This window comes from Crocodylus siamensis, chromosome 4, assembly GCF_052110815.1.
Source record: "Crocodylus siamensis isolate JL-2025a chromosome 4, ASM5211081v1, whole genome shotgun sequence".
Taxonomy (NCBI): domain Eukaryota; kingdom Metazoa; phylum Chordata; order Crocodylia; family Crocodylidae; genus Crocodylus; species Crocodylus siamensis.
The window spans coordinates 49387446-49408584 of record NC_143398.1 but is presented as its reverse complement, the minus strand read 5'-3'; the positions used below and the strand labels follow the sequence as shown (position 1 = coordinate 49408584).

At 38.6% G+C, this 21139-nt stretch overlaps 1 protein-coding gene across 23 annotated transcripts in view; it reads left to right on the top strand.

The window, feature by feature from the left end:
- FOXP2 (forkhead box P2) overlaps positions 1 to 21139 on the top strand; it is a 651774-nt gene that overhangs the window by 531623 nt on the left and 99012 nt on the right. For 2 of the 23 annotated variants that reach the window (XM_090042270.1, XM_090042271.1), the window contains one exon: positions 15734 to 15804. The exons of the other annotated variants lie outside the window; for them this stretch is intronic. The gene's annotated coding sequence lies outside the window, so the exon portion shown is untranslated. The remainder of the gene's footprint in view (positions 1 to 15733; positions 15805 to 21139) is intronic. 23 annotated transcript variants of the gene reach the window in all.

Below are 21139 nucleotides of genomic sequence, written 5' to 3'. Positions count from 1 at the left end.
TTAGGAATCAGCTTGACATTTTAAGTTTGGCTGAGTTGTTCTTCCAGCAGATGTCTGGAAAACTGAAGTCTCATATCAGTACCATCCCATAGCTTTTGGATAGATTTGTCATCTGCTTAAAGAATTCCTCATCCACCTCCTCTTCCTGATTAGGGGGCCTATAATAAATCCCCACCATTATATCAGTGCCACATCCTTCATCTTCCATCTACACCCAAATGCATTCTGCTTTGCCATCTTCTTCCTCCTGAACCAGGGAACAAGTATGTATCTTTTTGACATACAAGGCAACACCACCAACTTTTCTCCCAATTCTGTCCTTCTGAAACAGAGTATAACCTTCAAAATTGACATTCCAATCTTAAGAGCTGTCCCACAAAGTATTGGTGATGCCAGCCAGATCACAGTTCTTTTCACAGGCTTCAGCTTCCAGTTCATCTTGTTTATTTCCCTTGCTTCTCATATTTGTAAATGTGCATCAGGTACATTTTGCCTTTTGACCTCCTTCCTTTTAGTGCCACTTGTTGCTGTTCTGGAGCATTCTGGGCCTTTCTCAGAGATGAGGTGCTTTTTCGAGTCCTTTCCCCTTTGGACGGTCTTTTCTGTTGCTGGTGGGTTTTGATCACCATCCTCCATGAAACTTAGTTTAAAGCTGTCCTTACTAGGATGGCCAGATGATGCCCAAAGATGCTCTTCCCCATTCTTATCATGTGGATCCCGTCTCTTGATAGCAGTTCTCCTCACAAGAACATACACCCATCTTGAAGGACAGGAAGGAAGGATAGTGCTTCCACCTTGACAGTTCCATACTTTGGTGATTTGGGCACTCTCCTAGGAGACTAGCAGTGTGGTTTGGAAACTCCTCAGGTTCATGGGGTGGCAGGTGGTCTAGAACTTATGTTTCCCACTTCCTAAATGAGTACTCTAGCTTATGAAGCTGTTACACAAAAGGTTGGAATTGGCATTTCCTCTAGACTTGCTTTATGTATCTTCTGGCATCTGTATGCTCTTTGAATTGCCCTTTCAGAAGCAGGCACTTAACTGTGTATCATCCTTTAAAGGTACCTAACCCTGTTTCTTTCATTCACCCTTCTAATTGACTGGATAAAGCCTAAGCATCTAGCCCTGTTTTTTTAAAATCATTCTCTTCTCTCTAACATTTAGGGATTGTGCTGCCTCAATGGCTGCATACACACATGCAAATAACTTGGAAGAATTCTCCCAAAGTTTATTCCCCTGGTAGAAAATCCAGAACTGTGGGTACAGACATTCAAGTACTGAGGCCCTAAAGATTGGAAAGCTTGCAGTGCTGACACTGTGCAGGAAGGAGTGAGAGGAGTCCTGTGCATACATCTCAGTGTGCTTGCAGGCTTCTTTAGTCTGCCTGGCAACAGATGGCAGCAGTGCATCGGGCAGCCATGATTGGACTGACCCAGACTTCCCTGTACAATGTGGGGATTATGAAGGGGGTATGTTTTGTTCACTCCTGGAACAGTCACTCTCCCAGGAGAAACTGATCGTTTGTACAAGGCCAACGTAAGAATCTAAAGGACTAGTTTAGATTTTGCCCTAACTCCCTATCTGTAAGAAAAAAACAGTGAAACTTTTTAAATGTACATTGAGGGAAGGTATATATTTTTATTGATTCTCATTTTCTGAGTTTTGAACAATCTTGCAAAGCCTAATTGATTCACATTTTTAGCCACAGCTGAAATGTCTTGAAATTTGCCCTGCCTTTCTACATAAGTCCATTTTATCTCTTAATTTTAAAATGTTTCCGTTTCAGTCATTGAATCAATACAAAACATATATTGAGCTTAATGGTAGCATCCCATTCATTTAGATCTTGTCTTATAAGCTTTTTAAATATCCAGGTTATCCTTTGGCATCAATTTTTACTAAAGTATTCTTAATATTTGCACACCTGATTGGCCTCAGTCTTGTCCCATGGATATTCATTCAGTTCATCTGAACTGGATTAGAATTGCTGCAAACTTCAAACAAATGAAGCAAATGATGCTCAAAAGTATGGATACTTAAAGTATTACCTTATGTCATAGTGAAACAACAAATGGATGTAATTGCTGAACAGGCATCCATCTCAGGCTGAATTACACGTTTTCCTGAGTAATAGGAGGAGTAGGATTCCTGTTCCCTTTCCTGTCAGCTTGCCCACTGCCTGGACACCCCAAAGAAACTGTTTGAAAGGTATTTAAGTATGAATTTGAACAAAAGCTATATATTGAGAATACATTGTCAGATCATATTATCTATTCTGCCGATTCCATGACTGTAGTACTTGTCTGTGGAATTCAAATGGCATTTTGTATAGACACCAGGTAAACAAACAAATCTTTCTTGACATGGAAGAAAATCATAACTTGCTTTCCTGGCTCCAGGACCCATTAGCATCTACTTCTTTTGGTTTGGTCTGGATAATGCTCAGCTCCCTCATACTGAATAAGCTCTGCCCTCTTCCATATATGATCCTTAAGTAAAGCACAGCTGAAGGCTCCTCCTTCTCACTAGATATCTAAGGCAGTTTCTAAGGGGTGAGACATGTTCTCTCTCCTCTCATCACCCAGCTGCTTGGGTTTTAGACACCTTATTTACAATGGGTGCTGTCAACTCTTGTATGCTTTCATACAAAATATATTTTTTTCCTTTTTAGAACATGAAAATCATGCATTCTATGAAAAAATAACTGATAGTAAAATTGTTTTTAATAATCTTGACTTCATAAGAAATCAACAGCATTGATCAAATTAAAAGCTGAGACTCTTTTTCTGCTCAGCTCTCTTTTCTGTCAACCTCCTTATTTCCCTTGTCTCCTTCATTTCTAAACACATTGAGCATCACAGTGTGTTTGACAATCAGTGAAGATTTCCTCCTCTAATATTACACTAGATCTTCCCATTTTTCCTCTTATCTTTCTAATTGTCATATTCCCTTTGTCAGATTCTCCTCAGGTCCCCTCCTCTGGTTCTGAGGGATACTCATAGGACTCTGTGCTTAATCCTCTTCTCTCTTTTCAGTGTATCTGTAAATAATCTCATCCACAAACATAAATTTGACTGCCATGGGGATGATTCACTAATCTATCCTTCTATTCCAGATCAGTCTTCTGTCCAAACTGTAACCTTGGCCTATATTTCTGTTATTCTTTTATGTATCTGACCATCAACTCAAGTCCCACATAGTGAATATTTCCCTCTCACAAGTCTCCTTGCCTTCTTTCATGCGCTATCAGACCATAATATAGGCTTCATCTTAAACTCAAACAGTTCTCTAGTATCTGTATCTAGACAACACTACTCAGAAGCAGGCTTTTCTCTTTATCCACGTAGTGAAAAATCGCTTCTTATTTTGCACCTCAGTTATTTCAACATACTTTTTCACCGATCATAACGCAGATAACCGATCCCCACAAATATCTAGGCAGATCATTTCCCTAGCCTGTCCTTTCAACAGTGCTACATCTCTTTATGCAGCCCTCCACTGATTATCCCTTGCTATTGCATCAAATGTAAGCCATTCCTTTTCACTTTCAAAGCACTTTTACCATGTCCCCACTTTATGGATCTATCGTTCAGTAAGCCAAGTTTGATTCCACTGCTGATAAGTTCATGATTCCAAACTTAGACCTGGCAGATGTTCAATCAAAAGAGTGATGAAATCTGATGTGCAGTTGCAACAAGCATGCCTTCTCTGTGTTAGAAATGTATGGCAGGAGGTACAGTTGTAGAATTGGGCTCCAATCCCAATTGCGCTCTATTGCCAATGCAGGGTAACCTCAGATCATGATTTTGGGCTCCCCCTGCTCTGGCAACTAGCAAGTCAGTCAACTAACTGATCAGTGCTTCCAGTCTTGGGATCTCATCAGTCAAGGGCACTGATCAACTGTCTGCCACTCTCAGCCTCAGGGCCCTTTTCAGTGCACCCCTGGGGCTGCTGCTTCTTTTGTATGGCTGACTTAGAGCAACAATTATAAATCCGATTTAAGGTTAGTTAACCAGTCTAATGCTCTTAAAGAAAGAGAATGTATCTTTTCAATGCCACTGTCAAATTTATATAGAGGGCAGAGTGTTGTTATGTAGTCCATAGTTTGATCAGGGTTGCCACAGTCACATTTTGCAGAGCTTCTAGTACACCATTTGTGTATCAAGTGACTGCAGCAACTGTGCCCCATTCAGGTCCAATTTAGAGCCTTCCATATGTTTCATGGAAGGTCAAAAGCAGGAGGCTTTATTGTTGGATTGGAAAGTAGATGTTTATTCCAAATGGTGGTTTCATTCCATGCTTTCGTCCAAGCTGCTGCACTATTGTGTCCTACAAAGGCTTGTACAGGTGTCCACAAAGATTTCCGGGAGACCAAGCGGTGAGCTGGGAGATTCTTTAAATCTCTGTGGGTCTAGGTTGTCATTCATGCAAATGACCTCTCTGTATGTAGCTTCCTCCAACATTTTTCAAAAGAGACAACTGCAGAAGGAGAAGTAGAATTCAGCTTAAGTAGAGACAAATCATTCATTTCCAGTCAAGAAGTATTATTTGCATATGTCAGCAAAATACTATATAAAATAAAACCAGCATACATAATTCACAAAATATTCAGAAAGCTTTTGAAAGAGTCCTTCACAAAGGATGTTAAGGAAACTAAGTAGTCCTGGATGAGAGTTAAGATTCTGTCATGAATTACAAACTGGCCAAGAGAAGGCAGAGTAGGAATAAATGGTCAATTTTCAATATGGCCAAAAGGTTAACATTTACGTTCACCAATGACCTGTACATTGGACAGCATTATTTAGTATATTTATTAATGATATAGACAAAGGGCTGAACAATAAGGTGGCAAAATTTACAGATGACACAAAAATTACTTAGGCTAGTCGAGATTAGAGAAGACTGTGAACCAGTGCAGAGGGAGTAATTGGGTGCTGTGACAGTAGATGAAATTCAGTATTGATCAATGTAAAGTAATGCACATTGGAAGGGAATAATTTAAACTACTCGTACATGTTGATGGCTTCAAAATTAACTGTAACCTCATAGAAGAAAAAAGATTTGCTTGTTATTGCTCATACAGACAGCTCAAGGAAAACCTTTGTTCAGTATGCAATAGAAGTCAAAAAAGCAAACAATAAGAAAATGTATAATATGGTAGGCTAAGAATTTTGAAAAATATTTTATAATGCTATTATACGGATACTACTTTCATCTCTGGACACCTCATTTTAAAATAACAAGTGCCACAGATCACCACCTTCTCAGTCTCCACAGACATGCCCAGGATGCTGTCTATCCAATGGGAGCTATACACTGATTTCAGGAATCAGCACTTTTTTGTGTCTGTATGCAGTTCTTTCTTGTGCATCGTGAGGAAAAGGACCCTTTTTTCCCTAGGGTTTTATGCTTTGATGTTTATCCTGTATGCATAGTACTTTTGTCAGGAACCACTATTATTTCAACACCAGGGAATCAATTAGTTAAATTCCTGTACATGACATACTTTCATTTATGACTTTTCTTTAGCTCGTTATTAAGAATTATCTATCCAAATGAATACTGTGTTTATTGGTCAAAAAACAATGTTTATCTTAGTTTAGGAACAAGACTGCTATACAAATAGTATGCTATCTAGCAGAAAACAGGCCCCCTTTTACTAAAATCAAATAATTTTGGTTTGGTTCCTGTAGTTGGCCACGTACACAAACCACCAAAGCACTGCAGCCATTGTCTTTGTACATTTTACTGTGTTTCTTTTTTACTACAGACACCTCAGGAACTCCCTGAGTCAGGTTTTTTATTTTAAATTTATGTCATTTTATGGTATGCAGCTTCCATGCAGGGGTTGAACAAGGGACTCCTGTGGTCCTCTCCAAGCACTACGTTATATTTTATTTTGGTGGCTCTTTCATTGTTGGTAGCTCAGAAGCACTTCAGGTGGGAGTGGGTTCTACAGGACATTTGTGGGAGAGATTATTGTTTTAATCAGGGGAAGATAAGTCCTATCCCATGGGAACATGTGTCAACTTAGCTAACGTAACTTTCCTTTTTCTGTTCCTATACTGCTATAATTGAAGTTAAACCACTGCGATGTTAAACATGAAGGAGAAAGTATCATTCACGATATTTACAAAGCAGAAGCAGAATTATAAGAAATTTTCCTTCCTTAAGCAAATTAATGATTAAAAATCCAAATTAAACTGTCATGGAAAACTTAGAGGGAAAAATGATCTTTAAAAACTCTCAAGATTTTTGAAGCAATCTATAAAAATACATACCTTAAGTTTAAAAAACAACATCTATTCCCTTACCTGTATTAATACTATAACCAATTACACAGAATATTTTAAAACTCAAATGAATTTTTTAAGACTATGATCATTTTCAACTTCTGCAGTGTGTTGTCTGTTAATCGTTAACATTTGCAATCTTTGATTATAAAAATGATAACTATTATATAAAAAGTTATTTTTACTTTTTCATTGTTACAGAGTCAGTATTTTGCCTCATGGAAGTACAGTTGTAGTATTTCCTTATTTTCCCTTCAGATGTGGGTCTCTGCAAAAAGGAGATATAAAGATGAGGGAAATATAAAAAGAAAGGAAAGGTTGCAGTGAGTAGCTCAGAATACAGCTAACTACTAGTTTCTGCACTATGTGAAGGAAGGAAGCCTTCAGCCATGTTGCCTTCCCTTAGTTGCATGTCTCAGCACTTGGATACCCTGCACATAGTATAATCCTCAGCATACAAGAAACTATTAATGAATATTCTAAACAGTGCTATATCATATATGCCCTCCAACTCCTGCACCTGTTGCCACTGGTTGATTATAGCCATTTCCTCTCCTGTTTTCCCATCTGTTTTGGCCCTTATAAGAGTCTGCAGTTTGAGTTCCCTCTGTTGTGCTAAAGAATTTGTTGAAACTATAGAGGTTACAAATGGGCTAGATCAAGACATTGTAAGATGCATACCAGTAGATTCCATCCATTTGTCATCCTTTCTCTGTGACGTTGGTAACCTTATGGTACCATTTAACGGTTGTCTACAAATTCATCAGTGGGGGACAGCAGGGGATAGGAGATGCTGTTTTTACCAGGACACTCCTTGGAGTAACTAGAAATAATGGCCACAAACTGACAGAAAGCAGATTGAAATTAGACATCAGAAGAACTTCTTAATGGTAAGGGTTGCTAGAACTTGGAATGGGCTTCCAAGAGAGGTGGTGCTCTCCCCTACCTTGGGGTCTTTAAGAAGAGATTGGACAAGCACCTGACTGGGGTCATTTGACCACAGCGTTCTTTCGTGCCCAGGGCAGGGAGTCGGACTTGATGATCTGCTGAGGTCCTTTCTGACCCTAATATCTATGAATCTATTTATTTAATGTTAATATCAGTTGTAGGTACCACCATTGGCTCATAGGCAAGAATACAGATGCAGGTTCCAGACTTTAAGCCACTGCACTCTTTTTTAAGAAAGGTAAGAGATTGTCTTTCAGTTTCTACAAATGATCCATCTTTCACAGTGCTCTTTCAGACAATCAACTTCTTTCTGAGAAACTGGCAAGAGGGATATTTCAGCTGCCAACTCATTTTTTTCTTCCTTTGCTGAGACTGCCTTTTATTTTAGGATGTCATGTTGGCAATTTCAAACTTCAGAGGCAGCATGGTGATCCTCCCCTGTCCACTAAATTGACTAAAGGCTAGCCCCTGATTTAGGAAATGTCTAAGGATTCATCCTAAAATGGTACATCTCTGTAATTTTATAGGCATTGTGCCACTAACCCACTGACAGGTTCAGCTGAAAAAGTTACAAAAGTTTATACAGCAGTGTTTCTTCCTGAATATTTTAGGATTTAAACCCTATCAGCATCTGTAAAAAGATTCTGGAAAAATATATCCATGATTTGTTGTTGAAATAAGAGTGCCAATTTTCTACTTTGGATATTGTTTACTGTTCCCAGATAGGAAGTTTTTGTCTTCTTCCTCAGCATAACTCTTCTTATCAGAGAGGGGTCTTTTACAAAAATTGCTGTTTCATTATTTACCTAAACTATGATATCACAATATATTCACTGGGGTTCTTTTACCCTAGATAACCTGTATTTTCAATCTGGTTTACAATCCATTGGTCTGTCCCATTATATTCATGAGGCAAGTGCCACTTGTCATATTTTCAGTAGCAGATGTTGTCTTATCTTATATTTATCTGAACACATAACAGAAAGGAATCTTATTTTTAAAATGAATAGGTTAGATAGAAGAGGAATTAAAAAGAAGACAGAACTCATATGCACAGCCAAATAAAAGATGCAAATTTTGAATGAAGAACTACTCTATAAAACATGCCAAATTCCAGCTATAAATAGAACTTTAAACTGAACCCTACTCAGTACTTTATTTTTTATTTACCTGTATGAAAATAATTCAGAGTAGTTACTGTGGAAAACCTCCCATTTTACCTGTTTATGAAAATCTGGTAAAAAAAAAAGTTCCTATAGAATTAATATCTTACACTGTGACTCGTTGACCAAATGTCTATGTAAACAGAAAGGTTGCTGGCTTCTTTAGTTATGCAGAGTCATTTCACCAGACAAGTCTACCTATAGAGCAGAGAGACATTGGTTATGGCATTTTAGAAGGCTACTGCATGGCCATGTATTTTTTTACTGCATCTGACATTGGACTTCAGCTGTAGACTGTTAAATTACAAACTGTAAGACTGCTTCTTACATTAAGCTTGCTACATCCATAGTTAGTCAAAATGAATTTTACAAAGCTTAAGTAAAGAGGAGGATATATGAAAGGGGAAAATGACTTACTAGCAATTCTGTTTCTCATGATCTTTCTTTTATCTTATTATGCTTTCCCTCCTTCACTCCTTGGTTTCTTTGTGTTTTGTTTTTCTAGTAGGTTGATTTGAAATTTGTTTATAATCATAAGGAAGGTCAACCAGAACCTGAAAGCTTCACACTACTTTGGTGAATTTAGAGAGACACCACCAGAGGAAGGAAGCAAGGGTGGGTTCTTGAAGTATCATCTGTTTTGGTGTTTCTCTGGTTTTATCCAGAAATTGATATCTTGTTATTTTAACATGCACCTATTTTATCATCTAAAGTATCTGTTGAAAAGCTTGAGCGTGAATGATATGTTGGGTATATACACAACCCAAGGTATATGAGTAGGACCCTACCTAATTCATGGCAGCTGTCCACCAATTTCACTGGCAGAACACAGAGCCCAGCCCATGGGTGTTGTGCAGCAGGCCTCCCACACCTCTGATTGGTCAAGGAACCCCACTCCTTATCACTGATATGTTGTGAGGGCTGTGTCACATAGCCCCACCCCTTACTGGTCCATCATGCAACCAGTTGGTGGAGGAGGATGAGAACACATAACAGGCAGCCCTTGCAGATGTCTTGTTGGCAGCCCTTTGAGCAGGCAACCTCCCCCGCTCCCACCCCTTCTCAGCCCCAGCAGGCTACTGCAGCACCCTGAGGACTGCTGGCTCCTTCTGAGGAGCCAGCATTTTATTTTCCATAAGTTTTTTTTTTCTTTCCTTCCTGTGGATTTCGCAGGCCCACTTTCATGGTCAATGCCAAATTTCATTAAACCTGCGAAATTGCAATTTCAATAAGTCCCAATATATGAGTCCCAAACAAAATAGTTTCATGTGTGGAAGAGATGAGAAAACACAAAAGATTTTTGTGGAGCTGTGCAGGTGAGAGTTTTGTAGGGTGGAAAAAAACAAACAGTCAATTGTTTCTTTTCTCTAATGCTTTCTTGTTTCTATTGGAGGCGAATGCTTAAAGCTATTTTGTGTTGATCTGTCTTTTGTAGCAATGTCATTTAGATATCAGGAACATCTGAGGTCTAAAAGATATAGATGACTCCAGGTTGAATTATAAAACTTCCTGTTGATGTCTTTGTGCTGGTCCCAGTCTACAGAATAGGTTCAAAGTTACCAGCATATAGTGGAAATTGCACTTAATTTAAGCAAGCAAAGGTAGCCCTGCATTTTTTCCAACTAAAGCATCACAATATTTATGAAAGCAAAGCTGACTAAACAAGAGTGAGTATTTTCAAAATTATAAAGTGGAAACGTTTAAATAGACAACATACATCGTGAAATATATGTTGGAGTTCAAATAAACTATTGCAGTAATAATACGTAGAGTAGCCTTTGTGATGTGACAGTGGGAAATGAAAGTTGTTTTCTTTTTCAGCTGTCATTGTCTTTGAACAGTGATAAAAACCATATCATAGTTTTTAAGGACAGAAGAGACCATTATGATCTTCCAATCTACTTCATAAAACAGACCCTTAGACCTCTCCCAGTAATCTCTGCATTGAGCCAATAACTTCTATTTAAGCTATATGTTTTTAGAAACATATTAAGTTTCAGTGTAAAGATTTCAAGTGATGAAGTATCTACTGTCTCCAAGCATGTCATTCCAATGCTTAATTACTTTGCCTGTTAAAATCATTGAGTTTCATTTCTAGTCTAAATGTATTTAGTTTGAGCTTCCAACTACTGGATTTCATTAAACTTTTCAAAACATTGAGAGACAGAATAATGGCAAAATACCAATCAAAGAATCAGATTTACCAAAGCTATCTAACACAGTGTTACTCAGTTTTCACAAGCTGGAACTCTACTTTGTCAGTTAGCGGAACAAGAAGTTAAAGTACACATTAATTGTAAATTAATGACTAATTCTGTAGTTAGAATACAAATACTGTGATGCTGACTTTACATATTGATACATCTCCACCACCAAGACATTTATTTATAGTGTGGTGTCACAGTATCATTCTGTGAATGGCTTGTTTCATATTTAAAACCATCTCTTTTTTCTGTTTTCCTTCTGAATCTTGGCTACTAACTGGAAAGTGGGGGATGTTTCTTCATTTTCATAATCTCTTCCATCATCTCCTCTATCATCTAGTCCACTTCAACTCTAGAGTCAGAGTGTTTCTTCATATTTTGTTCCTCATGCACAAACTTTTTCATTGCTGTAATGGATGGGGAAGGATCCTGCTGTCTGTCTTCCATTTGTTTAGTGGCCTCCATGTATGCCTGGAGGTAGTAGAATTACCATGTTTTCTAACATACAACACATCCTTTTTATTCAGAAAATCAGCTGCTTGACATTGAAGTGTGTGTTTTAAGCAAGGAAATACAATAATAGTAGCTTCTGTGGCTTGAGCCTTTTTTGGGGAAAAGAGAGAGTAATACTGCACGTGGCACAGGAGGCTTCCAAGCTGCTAGGTGTAGACACTTTCTTTTTCCCTTGGCCGATGCATATGCTCCTGAAGCTGTTTTTCTAAATCAGGGTTGAACCAAGGTGCCAGAGCAGTCGATACGTTCCCATCCGCCCTGCAGGTGTTGCTGGCTAGCATTGGGCCCTCAGCTAACCTGGCAGATGCTGCTGGGTGCCCACCCAGGTCATCTTGAGAAGAGAGTAGGTATATTGGCTCAGCCAGCAGGATCTGTGCATCTAGGGATGTACAGAGCAGCCATGATGTTTTGCCCCTCCACTGCCTCGGTTTTCCCTTGAAATATACTATACATGCCAGTATTTTCAATAAAAGGTCATTTTTTCTATTTATTCTGCCTTTCAAAAACAAGATGTGTATCTTAATCATATTGCATATGGGAAAATACGGATATTCCTGTGACCAACAATTTGATTGCTACTCTTTAGTACTAGGAACTGATTAAAAGACAAGGTCCTTAAGGAGTTCTAGATTCACAAGTGACGTTTCACTGATCCAATACAAACGGTGAGACAAAGCTATTTCTTTTCCATTCCATTAACGTTACAGGTTGCAAATTGAGCAAACAAAGAATACGGAGCTTCTATTCATTTCAATTGCATAGGTTTATCAGTTCTGAAAGTTGGGGAAAAAAGAAACAAGTTAGTACTATCCAAGGTGTTTTAACTCTTCATAGCAAACAATATCCCAAGCTGCTATTACTCTTAATCAGAGATTTCAAGCTGGTAGAGAATGTCAGTCTTATGAAAGACTGACTTAATGCTTGCATTGAAAAGTTATGGCAATACTAGATGAACATAGCTAGACAGCCACCAAACAAACATTTAACTGGGCCATACAGTATTTATACTTAATATTATAAGTAAAAAATAGGGGAGAAAAGAGACCAACTCAAACTGGGACTAATTTTAGTACTATTTACTTTTCTGCACACATTTTATAATAAATTGCCATTTATAAATATCTTATTATCATTTGTAAAAATTTATGACATTTTATAACATGCTTGATGACTTTAATTCATGCATTAAACATGCACACGTATTTAACAATATTTGCATCTTATAATATGCTCTGTAACAACTTGTCATGGCATCATCAGTTAAACATTTATTTTACAAATGCACTTTGTAATATGGTTTGTAATAAACTGTAAAGAATTAAAGTTGCTTCACTTCATAATCTTTTCATAAATATAAATAATGTATTTTTAAATTCTCCTTTAATTTAAAACATTACACATTTTCCAATTAAATCTCATACATTTTCTAGATTGATGGTGGTCATCACATTTCAAGATGTGCTGCCAAGTTATTTGCTGTTTTGTTTTTAAGTTATTTTGCTTGCTAGACCATTTCTTGAATAAGCTGAATTTATAAGTAACTATTTGTAAAATGGTCTATTTTCCATTGTGAACTTTCAACCTTACATGTGGTGTTTTAGGGCAAAACTACCTGAACTGGAACACTAAGGATCTCCATTAATGTGTAATTGCATATATTGGTTTTCATTTGTGGCATTGAACAGACAGCGAGCAATCGAATAAACAACTTATTCGCTTGATTTTTTTAAACTTTATTTTTCCTAAACCAGCGAACCCACTCAATCCAATCATTTCCACATGCTTTGAGTTGATTTCTATTAAAAAATCATCTAATCAAGAGAGAGGATGATGGCTGACTAGCTAAATATCATATCATAGAAAAATAGATTGATAGATGTTTCCTAAGTTACCCTAGTATCTAGTGTATAAGATTGCACAAAGCTAAAGAAATTTTCAGTATAGAAAGGCGGAAAAATCCCCTGGTTATTACATGTAAGGAAATAATGTGTTTATGATTGTTATAATTTTTCCATTTTTAAGATGACAGGTTTTTTTGTTTGTTTTTGTTTCGTTAGCTGTGATGAAAATGGCCTTTAGTTATATCAGAGACAAGAGAATTACAACTTTTTTCAATAAGATTTCGATTATATAGTGGTTGCCATTAAAAGTAAATTCACAAAGGCATGCCATGCCACTGCGTTAAGGAAACTGCAGCTATTTTCTGTTCAAAATACTACATTCTGTGACAGTTATATTATCCATTTTTGAAAGATTATGTTGCAATAGAAAAAATCATATGTGTATAAATATCTCTTGTGCATATATTTATGTATTTATATCTGTTGATATCTACATATGCCTACATAAATTCACCATTTCAGTTTTTGCATTGTACATTTTTATAGAAGCAAGTATATCTCTGATTGACTTAAAAGAGCATATTTATAGTTCCCACCAGTTCCTTAAATGGAAATATTATTAATAATAATGGCCAAGTAAAGCTTTACTCAAAGTGCTGAAAGGTAGAACAGGAGCCAACAGACACATTTGCTGTTTGGTGGGGGGAGTTCACATCTTGACTGCAGTCACCACTGGGGTCACTCCTGCATGCTTCCCGGGAGGCTGCCAGAGCAGTCTTTCTCCACAGTGCCCCCGCCATCACCAGCTGGTGACTGTCAGCAGCAGCTGGAGGGGAAGGGGGAGGATTCCCTGTTGCTACAAGAGCCTGCCAACAGCTCGCTGGCTTGGGGCGGCAATGGGCTGGGTCTTAACCCCCAACCTCTTGACAACTGCAGCCAACAGCTGCAGCATGGCACTGCCTGGCTGGGTCTGCTTCAGGGACACAGACCCCAGAACCTTTCCCCCACAGCGGCCTGGGCCAGGCAGTGCCTACTACACCACTGCCTAGCAAGGGCTGCTGCTGGAGAAAGGACCCTGGAGCCTTCCCCTGCAGCAGCCCCTGCCAGGGAGAGCTGTGGTGCTGCCCAGCCAGAGCTGCTGCAGAGACACAGACCCTGCAGCCCTTCCCCTGCACCACCCTCCTCCCCCAGCCAAACAGCAGTGCACTGCAGCCCAACTGGGATGGCTGCTGGAAGAGAGACCCCAGACTTCGTCCTCCACAGCCTCCCACCTGAGCTGAGCTGTGGCAGGCTGCAGGAACAGAAACTCTCCTTTCCCACCCAACCCCCTGCCAGGCTACAGGTGGAGCAGGGATCAGAGGGTGGCACCAACTTGGGTCAGTACAGCTGGGAGAGTGTGGAGCTGGCTCAGGCTTGGGTAGAACTCAGGATTTTCCACTCCCAAGGGCAAGTGAGCAGCAGAGACATGATCCCTCTTGCTTATTTTCCCATCCTTTCTGCATTCCTCCTTGCTTGAGTTCTGCAGGATGGGTGCAGGGTGGCCTCATCCTGCCGACTCTGCATCCTGGGATTGGTGTCATTCTCCTAGTAAGTGAGAGATGTTGGTTTGAACCTCAGGCTGAGGTCATCCCAGAACCCACATCTCCCAATTCCTGAGTGAGTGCGCTAACCATTAACTTGTTGTGTTCCATGTGGGCAGCACCAAGACTGCTTCCTCCTTCTCTTGCAGTTTTTTTTTTCCATCAGGGTGGAATGACCAAGGCTGCCATGCTTTGGTTGGAAATATTCTCTGATAAAGTTTTATATAAACGGTAGGCTATTGGGCTCAAAGGTTGGGGGGGGGGGGGTCTTCCTTTGGCTTCAGATACCTGATCATCAACTTTTTTTTCCGTTGTTGAAGTCTAAGGACATACCTGGTATTAAGTGCTAGTGTGAAATACTGAGAATATCCAGAAGGGAAGTACTGGGTGGGTGTAGCTATGTGAAATCTAAACTCTATATAGGTGTCAAAATTTTCAGTTAAGCAGCTATGTAAATGTCACTTAGGCACATACAGGTGAAAGGATTTAGCCCTAGTTAACCAGTGTGAATCTGGCCCTTACTGTCTTGGAAAAAGAAATTTTCTATTCACAGAACAAAAGCAGTAATATAAGTGGTAGCACTGTAAGTTTGTCTAAACAGTGAAATTCTGCATAGATTATTCTGTATAGATTCAGATATAAAAGATATTCAAATGGCATTACTGATATGCATAAAAACTGTTAGTCATTTTGGTATTTTCTAACATCTATACGTTCATCTCTCCCTGAGGTTTATAGTATTAAAAAATGTAGTTTTACAAGTGGAAAGATATTAAAAATAACACCAGTAATATATTCTGAAATGTTAAAAAAATTCTCAAGTAGATTTTCTGTTATATCATCACCATATATATATGTGGGATAAAGGTTTTATGCCACTTGTGTTTGGGATGACCTGCATAATTGGCATATTGCTTTGCCATTTGTGGCAACTCCAAATTTATGCTAATAAAACAAACATGCTATATCACATCATATATTTAACATAGGCAGACATTGCAGAGTTGAGGCTAACACTGAAAAGAACTGTTATCTGCAGGCTTGAAAAGTGACTAAAGTAGAGATCACTTTTCTGGTCTTCGGGAAAATAGTTGTTAAAAATTAAAACACCAGTCAATACCTACAAGCTTAAAAATGTATTGTAATGTGCTACAGCTTCAGTTACCCTCTGCTGAAGCTTCTCTATTTTAGCTTACAGGGTCATGTGACCTCAGCCCATAGCAGAATTTCAACACTAATAGCGACAGCCATCTTGGATAAATGTAAGTGAAAATTTTCCTAATTTTTATAGCTTCTGTTCCCTCACTTTAAAAAATTGTTTTTACTCAGATTGTAGTTAGATAACAGTCTTGGAAACACGTCAGATCTATGTCCAATACCATGTTTGACACAAAGTAGCAAAAAGGTCCTTTTTTCCCTTCTGTATGCTTCAGCATCAAAACACTTTGTGCCTTTTAGATATTTCTATTTTCAGTCTGGGTGGTCTCGCTAACTTTATTCTAGCCAACAGCTAGCTTGTCAGTAGTTTTTGGTGTCAAAAACTGTTGATCTGCTAAAAGGGAAATAATACAAAAATACTTTTGGTCATATAACCTTGTTATAGCTGGTTCAGTCTAAGTATTAAGTATATGACAATTCAGAAACTTATTTCTCTAAGAAAATAGAACTTGCTTATAAATAGAAATAAACCAACTTTTATAATGCCAATTTTGCCTGGATTCAGTCATCCAAATTCTACTAACCTATTCTCAAGTCTAGCTGCTTATTCACTTTGTCACTGCAAAGTCAAAGGATAGAGATAGAGTAGTATATAGTCCATCTGTAAAGTAGTAGTAATTCAAACCATGTTGTGAGCTCAGAAATTCTTTCCAGAGTTGAATAAAAAGAATAAAGGTGGTCTGTCTAGCTTGGATTTTCATACACCTGGTGATGCACCTGGGAAGGAACAACTGGCACCATACCTACAGGTTGGGGAACTCCATTCTTGTCAGTACAGAGGTGGAAAAGGATCTTGGAGCCATCATTGACTCCAAGATGAATATGGGCCGGCAGTGTAGGGATGCAGTCAGGAAGGCCAACTACCTTGTCATGCATCCACAGATGCATTTCAAGCAGGTCCAAGGAGGTGATCCTCCCCCTCCATGCAGCACTGGTCAGGCCGCAGCTGGAGTACTGCATCCAGTTCTGGGCGCCGCACTTCAAAAGGGATGTGGACAACATGGAGAGGGTCCAGAGGAGGACCACTCACATGATCGGGGCAGCAGGGCAGGCCTTATGAGGAGAGGCTACAGGACCTGAACCTGTTCAGCCTCCAGAAGAGAAAGCTGAGGGGGGATCTAGTGGCCTATTATAAACTAGTCAGAGGAGACCAGCAGGCACTGGGGAAGTCCCTGTTACCCCGAGCACTACCAGGAGTGACCAGGAATAACGGTCACAAGCTGGCAGAGGGTAGATTTAGGCTAGATATCAGGAGGCACTACTTCACGGTCAGGACGGCTAGGATCTGGAACCAACTTCCAAGAGAAGTGGTGCTGGCTCCTACCCTGGGGATCTTTAAAAGGAGGTTAGATGTACACCTTGCTGGGGTCATTCGACCCCAGTACTCTTTCCTGCCATGGCAGGGGGTTGGACTCGAAGATCTACTCAGGTCCCTTCCGACCCTTGAAACTATGAAACAACACCAAATATAAGAGATGTCATTAAAAAGTCAATGTTTATTGTCTGTTACCATATTATTGGTAATTTTAATGGTGGCTTATCTACGATCCCAGTCAGTGTGGAAGAAAATTGAAATAACAGTATGGGTTCACACAATTCAATGGGCGCGCATTACATGTGCCCCTACTGCACCATTGTTACTGCAATGTCATTTAGTACTTCCATTTCAAAGTAGTAAACGACGGCACAGTAACAACCAGTTCTGCGACATTCATGTGGTTATCTTTAGCTGCTGCATTGCCATAGTGATGCACTATACCGAGGGAGCGCATCAGTATGGCAGTGTAGCTGCAGCATTGTTTTTTGGCTGCAGATGCTATATTGCTGTAGCACATTGTCATGACGACATAATATTACGTGTAGATGTGCCCAAAATGTTGCAATAGCCATTGAAATATCAGCATCTGTCGATTACCACCTGGTAGTGATATTTGAATTTCTATTTATTTCAGTGTCTAGTATATAGTACTGTATTGACTTGGATATGACTTCACTATTTGTGAAGAATATGGATCCCTAAACTCCATGCCATTACCTCCCATATGTTTATATATATATATTATTATTAAAGTTTTACATTCTTGCACATTTAGCAGAATTAAGGTTAAAATACTGACGTCTACATTTACAATATGAGCCATAACTGCATAGTAACTTCATAGTGACAATATCTTCTGCTTGACTTCAATCATATAAATACATTGTTAATCATATTCAACCTACTCCCTCTCAGGTGATTTCATAGAAGTGATGAACTACAAAGCTAAAATAAAAAGCAGCTGCAAAGTTGTAGTTAAAACTAATGCTGACAAAAATGAAAGCTCTCTTTCCCCCCATCTATCCTGCAGATAGATCATTCTAAGACTAACGGGGCAGTCTCAGTGCTTTACCTATACCAAAACTCAGACTGAGACTTCATATGTACTTGCATCTGTATTGCAAGTGCATGCCACACCAAATCATACAGAGTGGGATTTAGTAGCTGTTAGTAGAAAGGCATATATTGAAAACATTCCACAAATTTTTTTGAATTCTTACGCACTTCAAAATCTAGTGTGCCAAAGGTGGGGCAAATGGCCAGTGCTGTAAACTAGACGTAAAATCAAATAGTGAAATAAATTGTGAGTACAAATTCTGTTTTGTTTAAGTAAGTCTATGTGACTGAAAAAAAAATTAAAAATATTAGGATGACTACAGATTACATGGATTGAATCAGGCAGAACAGTTTCTGAGAGGTTTCTGAGGAGGTAGGATTAACTAAACCTATGCACAAAATTTAAGGCAGTATCCTCAAAGGCAAACTAGGTGATGGTAATTATAGTGAATCTTAGTTACCTAATTCCAAAAGAACGACTTTTTTTCACCTAACATATCTATCATTGCAAGGCTGGATTAATAAATGACTTTAGAAAGTCACTCACAAATATCCAAAAGTACCAAAAGTCTTTGTGGGTGTATATATGTCTGTTTCTGTCTGTCAGTGTAAAGTATCAAACGTCAATTTGGAAGGTCATTCGTGAACTCTCCATTACATTAATAGTGACTTTTTGAGCAGATAAATTTATAAATTTACACACAACAAAAGACCATTTATTCAGTGGAGCCTTGAATCGGATTAGATCCAGTTCTAGGCTTGGATGCATATTTGTTATTGTTTTAGCATGTAGCTGGTGTGACATCTCTGAAACGCTTCACAAAATGACCCTAGGCTAAAGAATGAGCCCCTGTTGGTAACAGTTTAAGCCTTGGAACAATAGGTAATCTCAGGTTAAGAACATAATACTAATAGCATGAATGTGGGATTCTGTATGTCTTGCTACCAGAATAGTCTCTTCTTCATCCACAGTTAAATATAAACCATGTTTTAATATAAATATAACACTTCAGGTTATTTGTGAGCTCTTTAAAGAAACCTAAACTAAAAATATCTGGTTGTGTATGTCAAACATTTATTTTTTGTCTTTAGCATATGGCAGAGTATATTTTAACATATATAACTTCGTTTGTTTACAATTAAGGTGTGTATATCTCCTTATGTAACACTTCAATACACTAAGCAGAGATTCTAATAAATAATACATTTTAAATAATATATTTTTAATAAGATCTGGAGAAAGACTGTTCTAAGTAAGTCACACACACACGTTCTAGGATAAAAAAAAAGCCTGCTAGATACCTTTGAAGGTACTCAAAAGTTAGTTGCTCAGAAATTCCCAACATGCTAATAGATCCAAGTATACAAAAATGCACAGCCAGGCTTCTTTTCATCATTTACTTACTGTATTTCCTAATATAACCTTTTTCTGTTAAACAATATACTAGTGTCCTATAGTGGTAGAAAATATAGGTAAAGGGATTTGTAGGCCTTTTTAAAAATGAGCCACAAATCAGGTGATTTTATAGGAATATTTTATTTAATCTTAACAGGATTTTAATGTCATGACAGTATTTATTGATGGTGTTGCAAGGTTTTAAATCATTGCTTGCATTGTAGGATCTTGTAGTGTTGATATGATTGGTATATTAATGCAGTACAAACTCTGGACACTTATAGAAGTACCATTTTCATATATCACCCGGGATCTCGAAATGTTACCAATGTGCTGCTTTATTAACTATAATGGAAATCCACAGCTGGAAAGTTGTGCAATAAGCCTATTTTAAAGATTCACTCCTGTGGTGCACATTACTGCAAATGTTGTAAATTTTACTCATCCTGAAACCAACTCTGTTTCATAAACAATACATATGGAAGTTAAACAGCATGAATCTGCCAGAGTCTGTAGGCATGATATTACAGATGAACTGAGCACTTTCAGCTCCCAGTGACATTAGTTCTTCTCTTTGAAATATCTGACATATCGTTATCTTATCAAGTAACAGAGAGAATATGGTCTCTTACCGTAAGAATCCCTGCATCTAACACAAGTTTCATAAAGTGTGTAAAAATTACTTCAGGATATGGTTCACTACACAAACCTATCTGGCTTTGGCCACTGAAACAAAGTAGCTTTCACAAGCTCCCAATAATGAATGACTTGGACATCATCACTTAGGGAAATATATCTATGCATTTGAAACCACTACACCTTGTCAGGCTTATACCACACAACCTCAGCCTGCTGACTTTGCCCAAAATGTAGTTAATTAGTTAAACTATCTTTGTAGCTACCCCATTTACTAGCTGGTGCTAACAACTCCATGTCTTAGATATTGCCTCCGCTGCCCCTGCATTTTCTTTTCACCGTCAATACTTAAGATATACCAGTCATACAATTTTCCTTTCCTTCTCTTTACCATTCTTTCCATACCCTTTTCCTTATGGAACTGAGACAGATATTTCCAGAAAAAAATATTACATTTTACAAACATTCTAAAATGATCTAAAATAGCTTTCCCTATGAAGTATAATAAATTAATTTTAAAATCTTCTATCTTAGAGTTTACCATGAGTAAACTATGGGGGCTGTTCCACTGGAAAGTTCCTACTTCTAGGCCAGATTCTAGGTGAGGCCATAAATTCATACTGCTGAGTATCAGAACTGGGTAATTTTTTTTTGGTAGTAACTATTTTAGCAAAAATGCAAATTTAGCAGAACTGAAGTATTTTTCACATGGTCAGCTTAGCAGCCTGGAGAGCAGTGTCTGGCTAGTAAGGCTGTTGGTGGGAAGGGGCTGGGAGAGAGAAGGGGGATATGAGGGCAGATCTAGGCCCCTGGCATGAGGGAGTGGAGCAAGGGATGGGGCATGTGCTGCCCAGCCAGGGTGGGGCATGGAATGGAGCTGTGAGCAGCTTGTTTGGGAGGTGCAGGGTGGGGGCGGCATGGAAGAGGCATGGGGGCATGTCCCCCCAGGGGAAGCTTGGGGGCATGTGCCCCC